This window comes from Tenrec ecaudatus, chromosome 7 (assembly GCF_050624435.1).
Source record: "Tenrec ecaudatus isolate mTenEca1 chromosome 7, mTenEca1.hap1, whole genome shotgun sequence".
NCBI lineage: Eukaryota > Metazoa > Chordata > Mammalia > Afrosoricida > Tenrecidae > Tenrec > Tenrec ecaudatus.
Genome location: NC_134536.1, coordinates 84,877,465 through 84,902,760, shown reverse-complemented (window position 1 = coordinate 84,902,760; position 25,296 = coordinate 84,877,465). Strand labels below are relative to the sequence as shown.

At 42.2% G+C, this 25,296-nt stretch overlaps 1 protein-coding gene across 1 annotated transcript in view; it reads left to right on the top strand.

Annotated features, from left to right (window-relative positions):
- The window catches only part of ANKRD6 (ankyrin repeat domain 6), a 188,990-nt gene that overhangs the window by 6,135 nt on the left and 157,559 nt on the right, over positions 1-25,296 (top strand). The gene's annotated exons all lie outside the window — the stretch shown is intronic.

Genomic DNA, 25,296 nt, shown 5'->3' with positions numbered 1-25,296 from the left:
GGCAGGTCTGTCTTCTGAGATGTCTCTGGGGCATGTTGGAACTGCTAATCTTCTGGCTTAACGGTTTGTGCCATTTAGGAACTCCATTTATCAATTTTTCCACAAACCCCAACTCACTGCCTTCGAGTCAGTTCTGACTCACATTGACCTTATAGGACAGAGTGGAACTGGCCCATGGATTTTCGAGACTGTAACTCTTTACAGGTGTAAAAGGCATCATTTTCTCCTGAGGCAGGGCGAGTGGATTTGAACTGTTGACCTTGTATTAACAGCCCACGTGTAACCCAATGCCCCATCAGAGCTCCTTTTGTCAGGACTGTTCTGTAGTAGGACTGTGTGTGAATCCACATTATAGACTGTAAGTTGAAAGTGTCATTCTGTTCTAAATTTTGAATCCAGAAGAGTAGATAATTGATCATCTGATTTCAGTTTATTAAGCTTCCCATTTTTTAAAAGTTTACATTTTATTCTGACTCTAAAATAACCCTGAGCTTGTCTGATGTATAAAGACATCACTTCTAGGTGGTGAGTTTGAGGAAATGAGACTTCTCCCTCCTGCATCTTTATGGGAATGGCATTGATTATTTGTTCCAGAATGTAAACTTAAATATATTCAGTTTATAATCAGAAAAATAAATTCAGTAAAAATCTTCTAAATTTATTGTAACTTATTATTTCTAAAGCTACTTAGATACTTTGTTCACATAGTGGAGCTATGAAAGTAAATTTTAAAAATCCCACACAATCATAAAAGTTTTTTTAAAAACAAATCGAGTTCTGAAGCTATTTTTGGACGTGCACTCTCTCTAGATCTATGCATTGCGTCTCTCTCAGCCTTTCCCCCAAGAAGCCCGCGTGTTTCCACTCACCCCATGGCCAGAGAGCAGTGCACTTCCCAAGGGACTCCTTTGTGTTCCCTTTAAATGCTCTTTGAGTCTGGGGACAACAACAAAGAATAAAGTTGGAAGGGGCGGGCTCTGGGCTGTGAGGGTCAGTTAAAGTCTCACAACAGAATCCTCAGGACAGCCCTTGCTACCCTCCAAGGATGACCAGGTGCACTGTCGTGATGGAAAAAATCCCCTGGGTGCAATTTTCTAGGCCTTTTTTCTCACTAAAATTCCTTTATAATCAACCCCTGTAATCTCCCTGTTTTCTCTAAAAAATCTATTATTACCCCTTGGGATCCCTAAGAACCAGTCATCACAGCCTTCTCGTGGGACCCTTGAATGGAACTGGCTCAGCAGGCGCCCTGGAAAGCGACTGTTCCGGTGGGACTGTGTTCTTGAAGGCTCTGTAAGGAGGGTAAGCCTGAGAGAATGCTCTGCAGACCCACTGACGGCAGAGACAGGTTCAGACACACTATGCTGGAAGAAGCCTGTGTGTGTAGGAACTGGAACCCTGGTAGCAAGCAGTACTTTCTGACTTAACTTTTTTTAGTTTTTAATAATTTTATAGGGGCTCATATAACTCTTATCACAATCCATCCATCCATCCATTGTGTCAAGCACATTTGTACATTTGTTGCCAACATCATTCTCAAAACTTTTTCTACTTGAGTCCTTGTTATCAGCTCCTCATTTTCCCCTCCCTCCCTACCGCCCCCCCCCATGAACCCTCGATAATTTATAAATTATTATTCTTTTGTTACGTCTCACACTGTCTGACATCTCCCTTTACCCACTTTTCTGTTGTCCGCCCCCCAGTAGGGGGTTTTATATGTAGATCCTTGTCATTGGTTCCCCTTTTCTACCCCACCTTCCCTCCGCTCTCCCGGTATCACCACTCTCCCCACTGGTCATGAGAGGTTCATCTGCCCTGGATTCCCTGTTTCCGGTTCCTGTCTGTACCAGTGTACATGCTCTGGTCTAGCCAGATTTGTAAGGTAGAATTGTGGTCATGATAGTGGGAGGAGGAAGCATTTAAGAACTAGAGGAAAATTGTATGTTTCATCATTGCTATATCGCACCCTGACTGGCTCATCTCCTCCCTGAGACCCTTCTGTAAGGGGATGTCTGACTTGTCTTTGTACATTTTGTGTTTCGCATGTATTGAAGTATTTTGTACAGTTGTCATTTAGAGGAGCGCACCTAAGCCATTAGATACTCAGTAAGGTAGAATCATTATTTTAAAACGTCCTCGTTAGCAGTTAGTAGTCACTAATCAGAAAAGAGTGCTCTCCAGTCACTCCTTTTGGGTTTTCATTCATTAAGAATTGGCTGGATGGTATAAGATATGATAAAATAATAATTATTTATAAATTATCAAGGGTTCAGTGTGAGGGGAGAGCAGGGAGGGAGGGGGAAATGAGCTGATACCAAAGGCTCAGGTGTAATGCAGGTGTTTTGAGAATGATGATGGCAACATATGTACGAATGTGCTGGGCATACATGTATGTACGGATTGTGGGAAGAGTTGTATGAGTCCCTAATAAAATGATTTTGAAAAAAGAATTGGCTGGATAAGTGAGAAAAAAGGATTTTGAAGGCTTCTCTTATACATGTGATTTCTTAATATTTCCATTCACCCTGGAAATCCTTCAGTAAGGTATGATTTGACTCATTCATCCACCTTTAATACATTCGCTAAGGTAGACTAACCTGCTGTAACAAACCTCCCCCACAATCTCCACGGTTTCATCCACTGAGAGCTTGCTTTTAGCTCACAATCCAAATGGGCTATTCCGGAAATACAGCTTTCCCAGGTTTCTCCCCCTCGAGTAGCTCAGAGATGTCGATCCCTTTCATTTTGGGGCAGCCCTTCTTCAACCTATGGCCTACTGTCACATCCCTACAAGGAGGGAGTGTGGGAAAGGGAGACCAGATTAACCACCTTGGTCCTCAAGTGAAACCCATCACTTCCATTCCTATCCCATTGGACAGAACCAGCCACGTGGCTCCGCCTACATTCAGGAAGGCTGGACAACATCCCTAGCTGAGCAACTGTTTCCACGTGACAGTCATATACATTGGAACACAAATCTTTGGTGAGGAAGCAGTCATCTTTTCTACCAGTGGCTGTCAATTAAAAGACGAGGCTATCTGTCCCCGGACAGAGTTACAGTTTCGGGAACCCTCTACTGGGCTGCTCTGTGTCCGAGTTGACTCGATGGCAGTGGGCTAGGTGTGCTTTTTCTTGTTACTTTACCTTCCTATAAAGGAGCCCCGGTGCCGCAGTGCTGAAAACCCCGGGCTGCAGATGTTAGCCCTCGAGGATGCCACAGGAGAGAGATGGGACAATCTACTTCTGTAAGGGCTGACAGCCTCAGAAATCCTGGGTCACTGTAAGTCATAATTGACTTGAGAGCAGTGGGTCTGGCCTTTTTACCCTTCATTTCTTCCATATACCTATGTATGAGATGTTATGATGTTCTAGTTCAAAGTGGGGATGAGAAGCTCATACAAGAAACAACTATAACATAGTTGCTGTGTGAGCAAATAAAAATAGGATGAAGCCATCGAGGTTCATACATTTATTGGGAAAGAAGCACGTTTAACTTCTTCCGAATCATCCAACCATGTAGAGAATGTGAATTTGAGAAGGACGGAGCAGAGACAGATTAGCAATGGGCAAGAATATGCATGTCTTATTGGCTTCATAAATGTTATCTTAAGCATTTAAAATGATTTCAAGCTGCTGGTAATAGACTGATGTGAAAAAAAAAGGTGGGGGATTCTTTGCCATGGAAAGTATTATATAACTTCAAAGTGTGTGTCTCACTTTTTCTTTCTTGTTCCTAAGGGAAAGGAAATTGAAAGGATGGTGGCACAGGGGTTAAGCACTTGCTGCTAATCACAGGGTTAGCGGTTTGAGCCACCAGCTGCTCTTTGGGAGCAGACGTGGCAGTTTACTTTTGTGCTAGACAGAGTAGAATTACTCCGGTGTGTTACCAAGACTAAGACGCTTTACAGGAGAAGAAAGCCCGTCTTCCTCCCAAGGAGAAAGTTACCTTGCAGTTAGCTGCCTGACACGTAACCGCTTGGCCATCATGGACACCCTTGAGGGCCTTTCTTCTCCGTCCTGTTGCTGTCGTCTCCTCAATCGCAGTGCGTGTCAGGGAAAGGAAAGCTAACTCGGGCTTGGAGGGGAGTCATTTTGGCGCTATCAAGCATCTGACATCTACAAACAGGATATTAAGGGATAGAAAGAGAAACAAAAAGTCCATGGGACAGTGTTGGTTCTGCGTTCCCTGTGCCCTCTGAGAATCATGATCCACTATCTTAGAAGTATAGACTCACTATAGTAAGGCTTCATTCCTCTCTGGGACTGGCCTAGTCTACCTGAGGGATACAAAGGAGACCTTCAAGTCTTAATTCAACAAAGAAGTTCCCATATTTCATGTTGTCCTTGTTGGAATCACAGTTGCAGCAGACCGGATGTGCCTTGAAAGACAAGCCTGGTGTCTGCTTCTGAATGAAGCAGGTCTGCTCTGCACCTGGGGCACCCGGAGCTAGAGCATGATTGTCATGTCTATTGTCCAGTTCCCTTCCTGCGAACAGTGGTCTCAAACAGCACACCTAAGCATCATCTACTGAAGTTCTGAGATTCCCAGGCTTCCTCGCTGGTGCGTGTGTAACAAGCTGCCCAGGGATTGGGATGCAGGTAGCCTCTGGCCCAGACTTTGTGGAGCAGATGCTTGTGTCAGCTTGCCTTTTGGTTCCTGTCAAGTTTTGTCTGGCGCTCTAGGTAGACTCTTGCCTTGTTCACCACTGAAGTCCTGCCTGCTTGACATAGAGAGTTTGGGACCAAGAAGGAGATGGTCAGTGGCTTGGATCATCAGCTTCCTGAACACAGGCAGAGAGGCCTGGGCACCAGATGTACGTAATATATTGAATTAGGCCACTTCCTGAGCTCACCTATATAGCCATGTGCAGCTTTTCAAGCAGAAATAGTGATAGCAAAGTGAGTACTGTCACTGAGTCAATCCTCTGGGTTTCTAAGACTGTTTATGGGTCTAGACAGACCAATCTGTCTCCAAGGGGCTGCTGGTGGTTTTGAACTGCCTACCATGTGGATCACAGTCCAACATGTAACCACTACACCACCAGGGCTCCTGCTCTTGATGCTAACGGGGCAAAATAAAGCTAAATTTCGTGTTGTGGCTCTGGTTTAGCCATCTCTCTTTAAAAGTAAGGTAGAAGCGAAGAGCAGAAGTCTTGAGAGGAAGTCCCGGTGCCTTACAGGTGCTTTAATTGCGCAAGCTTGTTCAAGTGTTTATGATTTCCTTAATCTTGAGACTATTATCCTGGGTTACATGCTACGTCATGAATGGCTGGCTCACCGAAGCCTTTGTTTTCCTCCTTTTGCTGTTCCAAAGCTTGCAGAAGAACTGCAAAACCTGTAATGAATCATAGCAAATTCCCCAGGCACCTGGGGTTTTACACACTATGGAAAAAGTGCGACCGAAAAATAAAAACCAGATCCACAGCAACCCCAGAAGCAAAACAAAACACCAAAAAAATGCTGACGGGCAAATGAACCACAAATGTGGGTGAAGGGAAGGGAGACAGTTGCCGGTGTAAGATATGAAAATAAAAATTTCTAATTTATCAAGGGGTCATGAGGGTGGAGGGGAGGGAAAAAAGAGGAGCTGATATCAAGGGCTCAAGTAGCAAGTAAATATTTACCAGGAGGATAAGGGGAAGGTGGGAAAAAGGGGAAATCGATCACAAGGATCAACATATCTCCTCCTAGAAAAGTGGGTGACGGGTGACAGAGGACAATGTAAGATATGAAAATAATAATCTATAACTTACCAAGGGTTCGTAAGGGAGGGAGGGTGAAAAATGAGCTGATCCTAAGGGATCAAGTAGAAAGAAAATGCCAACAAAAAAAGAAAATGCTTTGAAAATGATGAGGGCAACATATATACAAATGTGCTTGACACAATGGATGAATGTGTGGGTTGTGATAAGAGATGTACGAGCCCCAATAAAAGTATTAGGGAAAAAAAGTAAATGTTTAGAGAACAATAATGGCAACATATGTACAAATGCTGTTGATACAATGGATGTGTGGGCTGGTACAAGAGCCCCCAGTAAAATGATCTTAAAAAAAGAAAGAAAATTCTAAAAAACTGAAGGAAGAACCAAAGAATCAAATCGGCTCACACACCTCCCCGTCCCACCCGCAGCCCGTGCTCACTGTGATTGCAGCTGTCGCTGCCGCTGGGAGACCGCTTTCGAAGGGAACTTCAGATGCCACGAGACATTTTCCAGCTTTGCTACTCTGCGGAAACGAAGTGCGGGATGTGTGACTGGATGGAAGCCAGGATGTTTTGTACTTTGAAATATAAGTGCAAGTAGACACATTTGTCCAGTGAAGGACTCCCAGCTGATCAGATACCTTCCTGTTGAGAGACCTCCAGGGAAATGCATTTCAAAAACATTTGCGTAATGGGGATTTAAAAAAACACACGGATATAAGATTATCTAAGGATTCCTTTAAATAATGAGCTATTAGTCCCAGGATATCTACTATATAATTAGAATTACTAAAATGTAAAGTTCACACGTGTTTCGGGAGTGTCCATTGCCAGGGGGGCAGCGATAGCTTTGTGGAACACATTCTCAAAGATGTCCAAGTACACAGTCGTTGCCTCTCAGATTATTATAAGGATACCGTCCCCCCACCCCCCTCCCCGCCCCATAGTCTGAACAGGACACATTTACTACTAGATAGAGTGGTTTGTTTGTTTTTGCCCTTCTTAATACCAACTCCTGGTAAAATAGAGATTTTCATGGAAAATACAGTTTATGACTTTAAAAATTGGTTATTGTGCAATATAGAAAAATCTGTTGTCTTGATCAGTGCATATTTTTTAAAGGCATTTCTTTAAAAATGTTCAATTCCAGTTTCTTGGACCTCCAAGATCAAAATCACTAATAATGATCTTATAAATGATTGGTTGTGTTTAAAGGGACAGGGTTTAAACATGGAATAGTACGTATTGTATGTAACTTTTGTGCCATTACCTATAGGACCCCACCACCACAGAGAAAGAGAGACACACACACACACACACACACACACACACACACCACCCCCTCCCCCCCAATCCACAGCCTTTGAAATTCTCTAACCTCTTAGAACATTAACTTTGAATGTAAGGAAGAAAATGTTAAGGGGTTTTTAGTATTTGCTCTGAATTTATTTACCAATTAAATTGTATTGAAGCTATTATCCCAGTTACATAAAATATACTTCTTGTTAGTTCATAAAAGCTGTGTACAGATTGGAGAGAAAATATATCCCCCAAATCAATAAGCAATAGAAGTCATGCGATGCCTGATGGACTTTGGGTGAATAAAAGTGACATCAGAGGCTATTAGAGCGTTTACGTGAGGAGAACAATGTGGTCTAACACTAAATCCAGAAGGAAAAACCAAGTACTGATTACAAGTAATTCAGGCATCAGAAATTCATAGCACTGTGGCCCCAGCCCCACGGAATAAATGGCATTCATTAAGTCTGAATTGTTTTTGTGCTAGGAGCAGGGAGGCAAACTGTTTACCGCTTTCTGCAAAGCTTAATTTTTCCACCAGAGAAATTATTTTTAAAACTAAAAAGTATAGTTTTTGAGGTCTGGCTTTCTCCAGGGAGAAAGCTGGGGCTGAGCCTGTCGAGATCACAGCTGCGTCACTAGGAATGGGAGTCAATTGGCTGATGGTGGGTTTGGGTTTGGGCTTGGGGATTTTCTTTTAGTCCTCCCAGTTTATTCACGTCTTTCCTTTGATTGGCACCAAGTCATGCATACTCAGACCTCGCTGAATCCCATCTCTTGGAAATGCACACTACGCCCTTTGGACCTTGGTTTCGTGAGAACCTGGCCACCTTTGAAGAGAGGAGTGTGCAGACCTGGCCGCCAGGATGGCCAGGTTCTGGTTTCCTACCTCGCAGAAGGCTTTGTGTCCTCTGCCAAGGAACTTACCCATTCGGGGGCTTTTCTTGTTTTCTTAGAGGGATGACCACTGGCTCAGGGTTTCATTGACTAGTCTCCCGCTCCCATGAATTGGCATCACAGAAACCTTTTTTTAGCTTAATGAATTATTAGAAGTCAGATTCCCTTGTGGCCACCACTCAGGCCGTCTTCTCCAGAAACAGCTCGTCTCTGTAGCCAGCCCAAGCAGAATGCCCTCCCTGCAGAAACGCCAACAGGCAGCCCTGGCAGTCCAGAAGGGTGAAAGGCTGCCGCACGTGGCGAAGCGACCTCGGTCATCGGTGCAGAAGTGAGAGTTGTTCCAGGACCTTTCGTTGATTTTGTCAAGACGTGAAGGACTCTCACGTGACCAGGCTTTACTGGCGGGATGGAGACTGGCTGGACTCTCGAGACTATGGTCCTTTGGAACTGAACGCATCGCTATGTTGGAATAATCAACGTTTTAGGATCAAAAGGGCAGCACTTACCACAAAGATAAAGCCCAGAGGGTTAGGGAAGCAGGTAAAGGGCAACAGGAAGTGGGGAGTATGCAGAAAACGCCATGGTCCCTTGAGGGGACTGCAGTGGATGTGTTGAAAGAAAATGCTGTGACTTGTTGAACGTTAAAGACTGGTGATCGACTTTACGCCTTCACCTGATTCACAATGAGAAGTTAAAGTGAAAACAAACTTTTCTTACTAGCTTTTTAAATTTTATGTTACTCTTGAGTCGATTCCAATTTAGGGCAACCCTGTACAACGGGGTACAATGTCCGGTCCTTCGCCATCTTTTCAGTCCCTGGTAAGCGCGCATCAGTTGTGGCCACTGTGTGTCCCGAGTGTCTTCCAGGCCAGGGGGCTCATCTCCAGCACTACCAGACTACATTCCGCAGGGTTAACCACGCTGCACAGGTTTCAGCAGAGCTTCCAGACTTGGAAGAAAGTCTGGGTGATTGTGGTTGTTACATAATCTCATGTCAGCTTGAGGATAGTAAGCATGAAGGGCTGGAGTCTAGCCTGTCAATCAGGTCACAGCCTGATGATGCCTCCTTGTTTGCACGACCTTCTCATGAGGATTCTCAGAAATTCCTCCCTTTCACCCTGGAAGCAGGCTAAGCACCCTCCCTCTGCTTCACTTTCCTGGTGAGGAGCCACACTTGGAGAGCTGGAGGAGCCAAGTGGAGACACATGCCAGTGCTGAGATGCTTCCAAGGCCACTGGATCTGCTAGGCTTTGCACCCGCTGGCCTGTGATCTTCCTGCATTTGGCGTCATTGCGTGTGCTGTGTGAGTCTGAAGAGGAAGTTAAGGGCTAGTGTGGAATTTATGGGCTAATATCAGACTTATGGACTTGATGGGGACTGGGCTGGGATGTCTTCTTACTATACAATTACTCTTTGATCTAAAGCTCTTTCATATACATACGTGAGTAGCTCTGGATTTGTTTCTCGTCAACCCAGTCTAACACAATGATCTACTTCCGAAGATTAGCCAATGAGATCACAATCAAATGCTAAGAGGCATTTGATTTGAGCAGGAGAATGTGCTTCCGAGATGGCTCACTCACATGGTTGGCATGCCGGTGCTGGCTGTTGGTGGAAGTTCATTTTCATGTGGACCTTTCCACATGGCTGCAGAGTGACCTCATGTCATGGCAGCTGGTTTTCCCCAGAGCCAAGTGATCCAAGAGACCAACATAGACATTGCTGAGCCTTTTATGCTAACTCCAGAAGTCATACATTGTTACTTCCCAAAGAGTCTATTGTGTAGACCTAGACTTGACTCCCTGTGGGAGAGGACTGCACACGAGCACAGACACCAGCAGGTGAGATTCTTGGCCCATCTTGGAGGCTGGCGGTCATAAACTGGATGGGGTATGCTTGCACATCTCCACTTTCCAAATGCTCACGGTATATGGCAAGTCATCAAAATTAAACATTACCACACACTGTCTACTTCACATTTCATGAGTCGGTATATTTTTAAATGTTTAATTGGCATATAAATCACATATTACATAATTTAATCATTCAATCATATGAAGCAGATTTGTGCAATCAAGACCACAATCTATTTTAGAACATTTTCGTCTTTCTTGTACTCGTTGTTAGCTCCTCATTTTCCCCTAACCCTCCTATTAGGCCCCCTAGGTAATTATTAATCCAGTTGTTGTCTCTATAGATTTACCTATCCTGGGTTTTATGTATAGAAAAGACATACAAAACAAAACAAAGAAACAAAAAACTAAAATCACCAAAAATGACAAAACAAAAGCTTCAATTGAAAAGAAGCAGAAAATATTAAAAACTGAAACAACTTTAAAATGGGTCAAATGGGAGGTCAAAGGATAAGGTGTGACATTTTAACCTAACTTCATTGGCCATAATTGACTTTATGGTGGCCTTTGTGTGATAGCAAGGTTATCCACATCACTGAATTGTGCTCAGAGAGGTTCAATGGGGGCTTAATCCATGTGGGTATACGGCAAGTGTAGATCCACGTGGGTATACGGCAAGTGGATTTGTTGGCTTCCAGTGAGCTCTAGCCTTCTGAAAACCAAGTGTCCAGAATTTAATCTGTGGATTTGGATTTTGTTTACAATCTTTGGATCACATAGACAGGTGGGCTTCCGTATGGATAATGAGTTACTCTTTTCAAGATAATGCTTTTTATTGTCAAGCTCCATATCTGATTAACAGCATCATACTAACTCAAACATTTATGGATGCCAGTAGATTTCTCTTCAGCTTTTTTGCTCACCTGCCATATTGACCTTAAATCCTGTGATGGACCCTGAACCTTAAAGGATATGAGTAGAAATACTGGCTTTTGTGATTGTAGTCTACTATAGGAAAGAAAATCTTCAATTCCCCTTATAAAAGTCATGGGGAGGAATTGGCGATGACTTGGGCTATCACTTTAAGGAAGAGCAGAAAGTGTGTGAAATTCCACTGAGAAGCCCAGTTGGATTTTGGTGCACTGGGATTTAGCACCCCGGGCAATTAGTCCACTGTCCACCTGGGAGCCATATCTCGCTTTTTCTTACAAAGAACCTAGGGCCGTCTGGGACATGTACACTCCTGTGCACATACCTACTGCATATTAGTCCGTGTATAAGCCGAGTTGTCAGCACATTTTCAATGCCGTTTTTGTAGTAAAATTAGGTGCCTCAGCTGATATTCGGGTCGGCTTATACTTGATTATATACGGTATCTTGTTTCCTGTTGGTTCACAGACTTTATCACCAGTTATCCTTCCTCTTTTGGTTAACCTCTGTCCAAGGTAATGTGTTTCTTCGTAAATCTAGAAGTAGAAGGGCAATGGAAAAGAGGACGATGGATGGGCTCCAGCACAATGATACTGGCGAGGGTGGCGCTGGACTGGGCTGTGTTCTGTTCTGTTGGACATTCGGAGTCGCAGCCGACTCGCCAGCACCTCACAACCACTCAACAACCCCCTGTTCATCCATTCAGAGAGTTTGCACAAGTCTCAGATAAATGAAAGTCTCTGTGCCAGAGACCAGTGAAAGTTGATTATGTCAGATGTAGACCCATTTACAAGTTGTTTCAGTTGAAAACACACACATGGGTTAAGCCTCCGGTGAGTAGATCAGGCATGTATGTGACTAGCCTTTCTGCCGTGCAGAGCGCGTCGGAAAGTGGATTATTGAAGGTGCACTTGAGTTAAAATTTAGTATCTTCTCGTGATCCCCTTTTGACCCATTTCAAGTTTGTTCTGGTTTTCAATATTCATTGTTATTTTTGAGGTATTCTGTTTTACTTCGTTATTATGTTTATTTGTTTCTGTGAAATCCAGGATAAGTAAATCTATAGAGCTGGTAGTTGGATTAATGATTTCTTAGGGGTGTGACCAGGGAAGTTGGGGGAAATAGGGAACGAATAACAATGATTACAAAAAAGAAGAAAATGAATTAAAAAAAAGAACATATGCTTAAATTGACTGTGGTGCTGATTATACAACTCTTCTTCATATGAATAAACTATTGAACTGTGTAAAAAACAAAGGTTGCCACCCCAGAGGACTGGACCCTTCAGTGTCTGTTCCTCAAGCCTTTATCAAACCCGCCTGCTGGGTAAGAGTTAGAAATGTTTTTATCAATCACAACGGCAATATAGACACACGTGGCAGACCCCAACTTGACTACTTTTCATAAGTATTTCCTCTGCTTAATTATTATGAGGAGCCCTGGTGGCTCAGTGGTTATGCATTGACTGCAGTCCACAAGGACATCAGTTTGAAACCAGCAGTGTCTCTATGGGGAGAAGGCTGGACTTTCTATTTCTGTAAGCAGTTAACAGTGTTGACAACTTACAGGACAGTTCTGCCTGTCTGTAGGGTCACAATATGAGTTGACATCGACTGGGTGGCAGTGAGTTTGGAGCTGGAATTATTCTGGGCCAAGAACAGCAGATAATATTTCTAACATTTTTAGAACTAGGTTGTTGCTATTTAAAATAGGTTAAATCTTATCCTTGGCCCTGGAGAAAATACATTCTAAGAAATTAAAGCAATGTACTTTTCATTCTCCTTCCTTTGTGGCCATCTGTTAGAATTTACCTTATTGAGGCTCTTCCTTGTATTTTCAAATTGAGATTGCAGATGGTTCTTTTCCTGAAGGAACCAGATATGGGAATAATGGGTCCTAGAAGATCATGATCGTGGAGACAAGAATCTTGCCTGAAATCCCTGAGACTTACCCATTTAGATAATAACAGATTCTATCAATCAATAGCAAGTTAATTTTTTCTTTATTTTTTTAAAGTGGGAGAGGCTATGAGTAATATTTATAAGCCAAACCAATTGAGAGAAATATTCAATCAGAAGAACTTTCAAAAAACCTTATAGATTAACAAATGTTAGGACATATTCACTATATATTTTTTTTCATAATCACTTTTTAAAACATAAAGTGAATTGCTTTTCCTTCTTGAGTCTGTTACCTATGTTACTGAGCATCATTTCAGTATGGAAGCAGGGTGTTCAATGAGACAAATGAAATATTATGCTAGAATCGCAATATCTAATTTCCACAAACATGCCTTTGTGTGAAGTAGGAGGCTTAAGAGCAGTACTAAGGAGTGGGGAAAATATATAAAGGAGAGGAAATGTGTTTTGGGTTCAGTTGTGCTCCCTGCCCCAAACAAATGTATTAAAACCCTAGTCCCCGGTATCTGGGAAGGTTACCTTGTTTAGAAATGGTGTCTTTGCAGATGTATTAGTTAACACAAGGTCTTCCTGTAGCAGGGTAGGCCCTGATTCAATGTGGCTGGTGCCCTTATGAACAGAAGAGACACAGATACAAAGAGAGGGCGATCATGTGAAAGTAGAGGCAGACACGGGAAGTAGACTGCCATAAATCAAGGAATGCTCAGATTAACCAGACCTGGAAGGAACAGAAACCATCTAGAGCAGTGGTTCTCAACCTTTGTTATGCCACGACCCTTTCATACAGTTCCTCATGTTGTGGTGGTGACCCCCAACCATAAAATTATTTTCGTTGCTACTTCATAACTGTAATTTTGCTACTGTTATGAATTGGGCAACCCCTGTGAAAGAGTCGTTTGACACCCCCCCTCCCCGCCCCAAAGGGGTTGTGACCCACAGGTTGAGAATTGCTGTCCTAGAGTCTGCAGAGAGAGAATGGCTGTTCTGATATCCTTAGTTCAGACTGATAGCTTCTAGAATAGTGAACCAATAAATTTCACTTGTTTAAAACCACCCAGTGTGTGGTGCTTTGTTACAGTTGAGAGGAGATATGAGAGACTAATGTTAGGTGTAGTCTGGTTGGTTCCCTGTGGGCAGTAGAGCAAACGTTGCCGATCCTGAGCCACTTCACAAATGTTGCTGGATTGGAGTCCATTGCTGCAGTGCTCTTAGGTTGAGTCTTCCTCTTTCTCACTGACCCTTCACTGCACACGATGTCTTTCCCCTTGAACCTAGTCCCTCCTGATAAGATGGATAAAATACATAGGATGGATTCTTGCCATCCTTACTTCCAAGGAGCATTCTGGCAGTGTTTCTTCCACGACAGGTTCATTTGTTCTTCTGGCATTCCATGGTATAATCCATTTTCTTTACTAACACTATTTATTCATTATCCAGCTTTGAAATAGAGAATTTGGGACAATTGAAAGCACCCTGGCTTTGTTGAGGTACGCTTTAGTCCCCAAAGTTACATGTTGGCTCTTTACCACATGAGCAGCAGATTTGCCTACAGCAAGTCGTTTGAATTCTTGATCGCTGCTTTTTTGAGCATTAATTCGGATCCAAGTAAAATGTAAGTTTTGACCTCTTTAGTCTTTGCTCCATTTATTCTGATGTTTTCTCCTGGTCCAGTTGTGAGGATGTTTGTTTTTGTTATGTTGAGGTATCAATACTGAACGCTAGATTCTTTCATCAGTAAGCACTTCCAACCCTTTTCACTTTCAGCAGGTTGGGCTGTGCCACCTGTATATCACGTTATCAAGGAGTCTTCCGCCAGTCCTGAGGCTATGGTAGTCTTTGTATAGTTCAGCTTCTCAAATTATGTGTTTAATATACAAAGTGAGTAAATATGGAAGGATACAACCCTGACACTGTACGCTCTTCCTGATTTTAAAACCATGTGTATCTTCTTTACAAATGACTTTCTTTGTCTAGGTTCCTAATGAGTACAATGAAATATTCTGGATATTTTTACAATATTATCCATAGTTTATTAGTTTGTCATTTAGTTAGTTTAGTTTTTTAGTGATCCACACAGTCAAATGCCTTTGCATAATCAGTAAAATATAGGTAAACATCTTTCTGGTATTCTCTTCTAGTACTTACCTGTTGATGTACTTCTGCAACCATTTAAAATGGTATATTAATGATATTATTTCATAATTTCCACAATCTAGTGGATAACATTTCTAGCATTGCATCTGTTTATTGAAACATCTCAGCTGGTAGTCTGTCAATTCCTAGTCTTGTTTTTCACCAATGCTTTCTGTGCAGCTGGGCCTTTGTCCTTTAATACCATTTTTCTTGATTATATACTGCCTTTTGAAATTATTGAACACCAACCAACTATTTTGGGGATAGTGACTCCACGCATTCCTTCCAACTGGTTTTGATGCTTCCTGCATTCAATATTTTGCTCATAGATTCCTTCAATATTGCAACTTGAGATTTGATCTTCAGTTCTTTCAGTTTGAGCAGCACCCTGTGTGTTCTTCCCAGGGTGAATAATAGAGAGTATATTAACTCTCTGAGAAAATATATTGGTTGTTGTAGGATGAGATTTCTTAAAACAATATAAACTCAAGCTGCAGTATTATGTGCTGTTTGTAGCAAGATAGATGCTTATTCAGTTGATTTAATGCTAAGAAAGTCAGAAACTCATGGCTTTATATTAAATCAACTATGTCCACTACAAAGCTGAGGCGAACAATTTGAGACTTACATTCTTCAGCTGGTCACATTCACTAATACCATATCAGTGTCATTTGTTAAATATGTGTTTTGGGTTCATTCATAAAGGAAAATTAGGAACATAATTAACATGTGATAAGAACATAAACCCCTAATTTGCTGTAACTTGTTAGGTTTAGCACGACTGCAGAAATGAGTGCAATGTGCAATCAGATCTCTTGTGAATAGAGTATTAGAAGTGAGGCCATTACATTTTTACACTCCCTGCAAGTTTCTAATAAATTTAGTAATGTCACACTATGTCTGAGTTTTATACAATTTGCATAAAAACTATAGCTAAAATTAATATGTTTATACTCTACCTGACTGCATATATTTACTATAGGTGGCTACTGCTAGTTATAGGAGCCCTCGTGGTGAAATAAGGAGCTCTGGTGGCACAGTGGGTTGCTAACTGCAAGGTTGGTAGTTCAAGCCCACCAGCTACTCTGCAGGAGACAGACGAGGCTATCTGCGCATGTAAAGACGTACAGGCTTGGAAACTCTGGGGAAGAGTTCTATTTTGCATTATAGGGTCAATGTGAGTCAGAGTTTTTTGTTGTTTGCTTACTTTTTAGTTTTTGAGTGGCACAATTGATTAAACCCGTGGATGCCAACTGAAAGGTCAGTGGTTCAAGTCCACCAGCGGTTCCATGAGAGAAACAAACAGCTGGCAATTTCCTCCTGTAAAAATTGCAGCCTAGGAAACCCAGTGAGGCTGGTCTGCTCCATTGCATAGGGTTGCCACACTTTGGAACCGATCTGATGGGGCACAACAACACTGCTAGTTAAAGAACCTAGGGAAGGACAGTTGCAGGGTTTGTGTTGTTTTGGGATCAGGTATTTTGCAGAGTCAAGGTTATTGACATTTACTTGTGGCAGAGATGGGTGAATAATAAACATTATTTTCCAAACATGTAACACAAGCTCCCTGGGGGCTTCTAGCTGTCTGCCTGAGAACAAAGACATCTCTGTGCCTCCGGGTAAAGACCTGGGGTGAAGTGACTGCCCTGTAAAGCTAAAGAGCCCTATTAACCCATAAGGGACATAGAGTCCTAGTGATTTCTGGTAACTAGACTGTTCATGAAATATCAATGCCCTCCTATGTCCTGCTATTATGGGGTTCACCAGTCTTTCATGTACTTGAAAGGCAGCATTCTGTTGTAGAGACAGAGTAGGGTCTGTTGGAGAAGACAATAGAATACTGTCTTTGAGCAATTCCCTTACCAGACTTTTGTTTTAACAAAGCTCTTAGGGTGTTTGAACCCTGTATTTCTTTTTAAAATAGAAGCACACCTGTACACCCATCTATTGACTACCAAGATGAGTTTTTAGTTTCTAACATTTTCATGATGGGGACTTGATTTCTTGCTTTAGGAGATCTTTTTTATTTATTTATTTTTTTAATCTTCTGATTCTTTTTTTTAAAAATTTTATTAGGGGCTCATACAATTCTTATCACAGTTCATACATATACATACATCAATTGTATAAAGCACATCCATACATTCCCTGCCCCAATCATTCTCAAGGCATTTGCTCTCCACTTAAGCCCCTTGCATCAGGTCCTCCTTTTTTTTTCCCCCTCCCTCCCCTTTCCCCCCTCCCTCATGTGCCCTTGGTAATTTATACCTCGTTATTTTGTCATATTTGCCCTATCCGGAGTCTCCCTTCCCCCCTTCTCTGCTGTCCCTCTCCCAGGGAAGAGGTCACATGTGGATCCTTGTAATTAGTTCCCCCTTTCCAACCCACTCACCCTCCACTCTCCCAGCATCGTCCCTCACACCCTTGGTCCTGAAGGTATCATCCACCCTGGATTCCCTGTACCTCCAACCCTCATATGTACCAGTGTACAGCCTCTGTCCTATCCAGCCCTGCAAGGTAGAATTCGGATCATGGTAGTCGGGGGGAGGAAGCATCCAGGATCTGGGGGAAAGCTGTGTTCTTCATCGGTACTACCTCGCACCCTAATTAACCCATCTCCTCTCCTAAACCCTTCTATGAGGGGATCTCCATTGGCCGACACTTGGGCCTTGGGTCTCCACTCTGCACTTCTGCCTTCATTTAATATGGTGTATATATATATATACATATACATATACACATATATACACATACATACACACACTTATATCTTTTTTTTTTGCATGATGCCTTATACCTGGTCCCTTGGCACCTCGTGATCGCACTGGCCGGTGTGCTTCTTCCATGTGGGCTTTTTTGCTTCTGAGCTAGATGGGCGCTTGTTCACCTTCAAGCCTTTAAGACCCCAGACACTATCTCTTTTGATAGCCGGGCACCATCAGCTTTCTTCACCACATTTGCTTATGCACCCATTTGTCTTCAGCGATCCTATCATGGAGGTGTGCAGTCAATGATATGATTTTTTGTTCTTTGATGCCTGGTAACTGATCCCTTTGGGACCGCTTTAGGAGATCTTATGCTCAATACAAAAGGCCTTTGAACTTGTACTTTGAATAGTCTTTAAAAAGTGAAAGAACAAAGATCCTGCCCAAGGTAACCTTTTATTTATAGTTGTCACCCCAACTTTGGTAGAGCCTCGTGAACTCCCATCAGAACCCACTCCTTAACATTAACAATAAACTGAGTCTTGTTATCATTGAGACAGTGGTTTGTTGGATGTGTTTATCATCTCCACTATTACATATACTGTCAAACCTATTCCAGACCTATGAGAAAGAAGAGAAAAATTAATTAATTTCCTTCATCTCTTTGCAAATAAATGATCTCCCCCTGCTCCATGTAAAGAATTTGGATCATTCAGAGATATAAGCCATTAGTGTGGTTGAATTTTGTTCATTCGCTGTGCTGAGTGCCTGGCTCTCTCACTGTGCACATGCATCTCCTTCAATCCTGAGGAAATGTCTTCTATCATTTATTTGATAATTCCCTCTCTTCTCCCCTCCCTCTTTTCTTAAACAGAGGATACTCTGGTATTGGATTACAACTGATTGAGCTGCTTCCCCCCCACCCCCGACCTTTTCTTTCTTAACATGTGTGTCTATCATAGTTTTCTTTGTCTCCATCTTCCTTCTTAGTTCACTTCCATGTCCTTACCTGTGAGCAACAAGCTGGGCCTTGTTCTCCTACCTCTACCGTAGCAGTGACCTCCTTCCAGTGGCTTGCCCTCCTCCCACCGAGGCCCCTCATAGTCGCTCCCCGACGTTGGCTTGTTTATTTGTGTTCCTTTTTCTCCCATTAGCCAGGATTTTGGTTTCAGAGAAGATACCAGAGATATATAGTACATATATTAGTCAGAAACCATTGTGAAGATTCGTGTCACTTCCCCCCATTTTAAGGTGTATGTGTATGTATATATATATATATATATATATATATATATATATATATATATATATTCTAATATGTATCTTTTAAAAGCAAAATGGATAAGCAATGTTGTAATTGGTTTTTTCCCCACGGATGCTTTTTATGAACATTTCCCATTCCATTAATATTTTTTAAAAGATGCTTTTTAATTGTGGCAAGATCATTGGTCATATTGAAATACTTGATTTTACTTGTTCTTGTTATTGGACATTTAGGAAACATCTGGTATTTTGTTTAAAAAAACACACACATTGAAATCTTGTTTTACTTAAATGTTTTATTGTCCAATGAATACGTTTAGATGAAGTCTTAGAAATAAAATTGCTGGGGGACAGTTAGGAAATATTTTTGTAATTGTTGTTTTAAGACTCATGATATATTGTCACATTACTTTATAAATAATTATATCTTAACATAGTATTTCATCAGCAAATCAGAGCTCTTATATTTTTTCAAAGAGTACATAGAAAGACTTCAGATAATAATAGTCTTATTTATGCAAAATAGAACATATTGGGCCTGGCTCAATAAATCTTTATTGTTAAAGAATATTATCCTGATTATTCTCATTCTTTTGTTAGGTTCACTGTTACAAAATTAAAATATGATAATACATGTGTGTGCTGGACCTAGGAGTCCATCTCTCTGATTTATCGGTTAGGTGTGAAACCACAGCCATTCCGGAACAGAGGCTTACTTTCTGTGAAGTCCGAGCTGACAGAATAACATCCTCCCTAAGAAGGGAGGCTGAGAACTACAGTCTCTGAAGTTGAAAGCTGTCATTGTTCCATTATAACATTTCATCACTTGTGATATTTTAGCTAGTTTAAATTCCTGTTTCCACTGGGAGGAACTTCATTTCTTTTTAAGCTGATCAGATGCCCAGTTTTAGAATAGCAGGTGGCTGGAGCTTAGGTTACTCTGATTAGTAATATTTCTTCCTCTAAGATACAGAAAACGTTTCTTCAGACCCTTAAAACTTGACCATCCCTGCACTGTTGCAGAGATCTCAATGTGACTTGGATGGTTTGTGGTGTTAGCTGCAAGCACTTACATCTGTCAGCCTTTTGTCTGGAGGCAGAGCAGGCTTGTCCCATGATACACGGGAAAGGATCCTGTAAGCCTGCCTGTTCCCATTTGACACATCATAGTCTGTCAAGAATCGTTTGTATTTTAGTAGCACCTTTCCAGAAATTCACATTGCTTCCATCCCAACTACCTTGTAACTGCCTGAGGCGGGAAACCATATACATTTCTGTTTAGAATTGAAGTGGAAAAGACTATTTTACAACGGATGGTGAGTTAAATTTTAATATGTCTGGATAGACCAAGGAGGGGTTATTTATGCAGGATACACCTTGCCTTTTTAGGGATCAGGAAAGATATTCCCAGAGGATTGTGTTGTACATGTGTGTCCATGTTTGGGGGTGTGGGGATGTGGAAGGAGGAGATGTTGACTGTAAAAGAGAGAATAGATACTTTTTAGATAATCCAAGTAAAAACCTACATGGGGGGAAAAGGGAAAATTGGCAAGACAGGCGGTCGCTTTGCGTTTCACTCCTTCCTCCCCTTTGCCCTGAAGAGTCTGGCCCAGCCAGATCCTCCTCCTTCAAGAATGTATAAGGCATGCAATTACAATTTGGCAAACGACGTTCCTTTTAATGCTTTCCTTTTTTAAGTGAATCATTTCAAAGTGGCTAAGAGATTACACTTGGGAGCTAGATCATTTGAGGGCAGATCTTGGCTCCACGACAAACTTAGTAGGGTGAAAAGTTATTTATCCTCTGTGTGCCTCAGTTGTCTCATTTTAACTGAAGATACTAAAAGTAATTACCTCATTGAGTTGTTATGGGGAAAGTAATAGGCCTGTAAAATTAATAGGCATTCATTCCAGAAAAATAAGTCATGTAGACATGAGCAAAGAGAAGACAAACACCTTCAGATCTTCCTCTGATAGGCAAGTATATATAACTGTATTAGCAGTCCCGCTGGCCCTGTCAGGGGTTGGTCACTAACTGCAAAGTTGGAGGTTCAAATCCCTCAACCGCCCTGAAGGAAACTGATGAGGCTACCTGTTCCTTTAAAGATGTACAGTCTCAGAAACCCCACGGAGAGTTGATAGGCATCAGAATGGGCTTGCTTACAATGTTTGTTTGTTTGTTTTTTTATAACTACTGTCTGTTTGCCTATAGCATGAGATCAGACTGGTTGTGCTGTTTGATAACATTTCCCCTAAATATGATGTATCATAAGGAGTCCTGGTGGCATAGTAGTTACTCATTGGACTGCTAACTAGAAGGTCAGCTGTTCAAAACCACCAGCTGCCTCTCTAGTGAAAGATGGGGCTTTCTATCTCCATAAAGAGCTCCCGTCTCAGAAACTCACAGGGCAGTTCTACCCTGCCCTATAGGGTCACTGTGAGTCGGCATCCACGCAATGGCAGTGGATTTGAGTGTCTATCATGAGCATTTCCCCTGCCACTCATTTACTAAAATCATTGTATTGAAAAGACTACACTGAGTCACCATACATACTTCCGTTTATTAAGCTGTTCCCATTTGTTGAAACTTCAGGTGAAAATGTTTGCAGAGATGCTACAAACAATTTTATATATTGATTTTACCCTCCATGCTACTTTCTCAGAGAAGTGAAATTGTTGAATCAAAAGTTATTTAGATGTTTTAAGGTTTTTAATCTACAGTGCCTCAAAATTGTGTGGGAAAATTCCAGTGCCTTTTATTTAATTTTCCACAAACTTTCCTCTGTTCTTTCATAGATTGCAAAATTGCCCTCTTGACACTTTGATCAGCAATACAGGGGCATCTTATCAGAGCTGATTGTCTGAATTTAAAAATATATATTTGGTGTGATAGGAAATATATTCATCATTCTCTGGTTGCTTGATTCTGGAGAAGGCTAAACATGTATATGTTTCTTGCCCTTGTGTTTCTTTTTCTTCTCTGTTTGTGAAGTACCTATGACTGCTTTCTGCACAGTTCATCTTTCAAAGGACCCACTCGCCCTTTGGTAAACTATCAATTTGTGAGTGATCTTTATATGAAAAGGTGGTTGAAATCCTAAATAGTCGCTGTGAGTCGGAAAACACTCAATGGCAGTGGGTGGATCTTAGTATGTGGAGTGCCTACAAGGAGCAGATGGGTAAGGGTTCAGCTGCTAACTGAAAAGGTTGGAGTTCACCTAGAAACACCTGGGAAGAAAGACATGAGCCAGTCAGTCATTGGAAAGTCGGTGGAGCACAGTTTTACTCTGTCTCCACGAGTTGGAATCAAGTTGACAGCAACGAGTTCGAGTCTGTTCTCGATGGCACCATTTAAACATGTATCACAGTCGGTCACAATGTCAGTGCACTGTGTTTGTCAAGAACCCCTTATGGAGATAGACCAAAAGTCAATATGGAAGGCCCACCGATTTCCGTGGTGCTCCACCCGAAGTCGTATGCTTCGTACCCAACTGCTTCGAAAGGTGGGAGCAAAGGATGTATACTTCATGGACTCTCTCGAAGGGTCGAGCCAGGGCGCACCCTGGGTGGGACGGAGCACTGATGCACAGAGAACTCCTCAAACCAGTTCGGTGGGGGATTATGCCTCCATGCTGCAACATTGTTGGCTTTGAGTATGAAGCGTGTATTTTGAGAAACCTGGGAGCTGCAGTGAATTCCCTGAGAGGGCAGTGGGAAAGCCCACTCCAAACGCTCTTGGGCATTGCGATCATGCACAGCGAGAGCCTGAAGCAGGGTGATGGGGCTCCCACTCCTGAAACCTCCCCCCTCCCCCTGACAGGTGATGGGGCTTCGAAAAGGTCCTGGGAGCATGAGATGGAAAGGTCTGGATTTTTCCCATGGGCTTTTAAAAGGCCCTTCGTCTGAGCGCACCTTGAGTTTTACTAGATGTCTTAAGTTAGGGTTAGGATATCTAAAAAGTTACGTTTGGCCTAACCAGGTGATAAGGAGGGTACTTATTTTACCCGGCTGGGCGTTTCTGAAACTCATGAGTTCAATGAAGCCTAAAGCAGTCTTGGGTTCTAGAGGGGTGTTTTGTTTAGTTTAGGAGAAGTGTTATGACTTCCTCACTTAAAAAAAACAACATTTTATTGGGGTCTTACATCTAACCGTCCATACATCCATTTTGTCAAGCACATTTGTATTACGTTGCCAGCATCCTTTTCAGAACATTTTCTACATGAGCCCTTGGTATCAGCAAAAAATTATTATTTTCATATCTTGTCCCATCCGCTGCCTCCCTTCACCCATGTTTCTTTTATTCACCACCCTGGGTGGTGGTGGTGGTGGGGTTATATGTTGATCACTGCAATTGGTACCCCGTTCTCCCTTACCCCTATCCTCATGGTATTGCTACTCCCATTATTGTTCCCGAGGGGGCTATCTGTCCTGGATTCTATGTGTAGAGAGCTTTTATCTGTACCAGTGTACATGCTCAAGTCTGGCAGGATTTGTAAGGTAGAACTGGGGTCATGATAGTGGTGGTGGTGGTGGTGGGGAAAGGAAGCATTAAAGAACTAGAGGAATACTATACTGTATGTTTCATCGGTGCTATACTGCACCCTGGCTGGCTTGTCCCTTTCTTGTGACCCTTTTGTGAGGAGAGGAATCCCCAAAATAGACTTCCTGACTTTCTTATCCCCAGGTTAAAAGTTGGTTAGAGGGAGAAGACATACAGAGAACACGTGAACACTTGTTTATAAAATGTAGTATTTGAATAAAGTTCTTAATATAAAAAACTGAGAACTGGACAGCCTGGCGTTATGCAATCAATCAGCTCTACCTTGTCTAGATAAGGTGTCTGGAGGGTGTGTACACTAAATGTGACATACTCTGGAGAGTTCTTCTGCCATCCTGTCTAGTCCTTTTCCAGTTTAATTCACCCGTTTGGCTCCTATCACTGCACAGGAGCTTTTTCACTGGGCTTTCCTTGCCTCCTGGGTCAAGTTCCTCCCATTCAGCCAGTAGCCCTAGGATTAAGCCTGGAGGACTGGCAGCCTCGGACCACCACTCTGCTCACCCTCCTAAAATGCTGGATCAAGGTCCTTGTTAGCATGTTCAGACCTCCATGCCATAAACTTCTGCTTAATTCTCTAATCTCTCATACTGCCTCTTGACCCAAATTTCTGAGCCACTATTGTCTGCAATAGCGCTTTCCTGGCCACCCTTCTCTGTGCAACCTGACCCGCCTGGGAAGCAGAGGTTAGCACTCCACACTCCTTTCCGGGTCCCCCCTCCTGGCAGTGTTCTGGTGCCTATTATAGCTCCTGGGTTTCTCAACTGGAATGATTTCACTGTTTGTCAACCTGTAGCTCTCTGCGGTTAGGAACTGAGTCTTACGCATTTCGGAACTTACGAATTTTGGTTCCTCTGAACATACTTATACTGATTGGCCTGCAGTAGGCATTTGATCTCTCTAAATAAGGTGTTTTTAATGGTATGTTTGAATAAGGATCCAAGTAAGGCCCACCTGTTGGGTCATTTGCTGTGACTCTTTTAATCCACATGTCTGTGTGCTTCTCTTTCTTTTCTCCTTGCAAATTATTTTCTGAACCCCATAGGAAGTTATACTTGCATTATCTTAGTTGACAGAGCATAGTTTCCTAAAGCCCCTGGATAGCCATGTAGGTGCTTTGAGGTCTCTGCTTTAATGACATTGACTTTGGACTGAAGTTGAATCATCTACCACTTACAGGCATCGTGGTCTGGCTCACCTACACCAAGACAGTTGCCATCAAGTCAACTCTTGACTCCCAGGGACCTTTCGTGTGTCAGACTAGAACTAGGCTCCTTGAATTCTTTAGTGGCTGATTTTTCCATAGTAGATTATTGTCTTTCTTCTGAAGTGTATCTGGGTGGACATGAACCACCAACCTTTAGGTTAGCAGCCAAATGCATTAACAGTTAACACCACCCAGGTAGGTTTTCCTCTCCACTGTTGCGGATGCTCACTCCCATTCATAGCAACTCCATGTGACAAAGTAGAACCACTATGGGAGCAGATTGGCGGGTCTGGGTCCTGTAGAGCCACTGTGTATTTGAACTGGCAACTTCCCTCTTTGCAACTGAGTGCTTCACCTTGGTACCACTAGGGCTCACCTCTGTGAGTTGATTCCTACTAGTTTTACTGCCAGCAGGAATCACAGAGCTCTTAATTTTTGTGTGTGGTAAACATACATTAAAACATTTGCCATTTCAACATTTTTTACTTGAACAATTCAATGACATTAATTATGTTCATCACATTGTGCAAAAACCCACCTCTTACTAAAAGCTGAATGAAGGTTGAACATGATAGTGGGGCAAGAGGAAAGTTAAAGGAAATAGAGGAAAGATCTAGGAAGCAAAGGACATATATAGAGGTATAACTATAGGCATGCACACATGTAAATATGTTTATATATAACGATAGGGACATAGATCTATGTACATATATTATATGTTAAATATTAGGGTAGCAGATGGACATTAGGCCTCTATTCAAGTACTCTCTTAATGCAAGAACACTTTGTTCTAATAACCTCGCTTTGTGTAATGCTCACCTTCCCAACATGATCG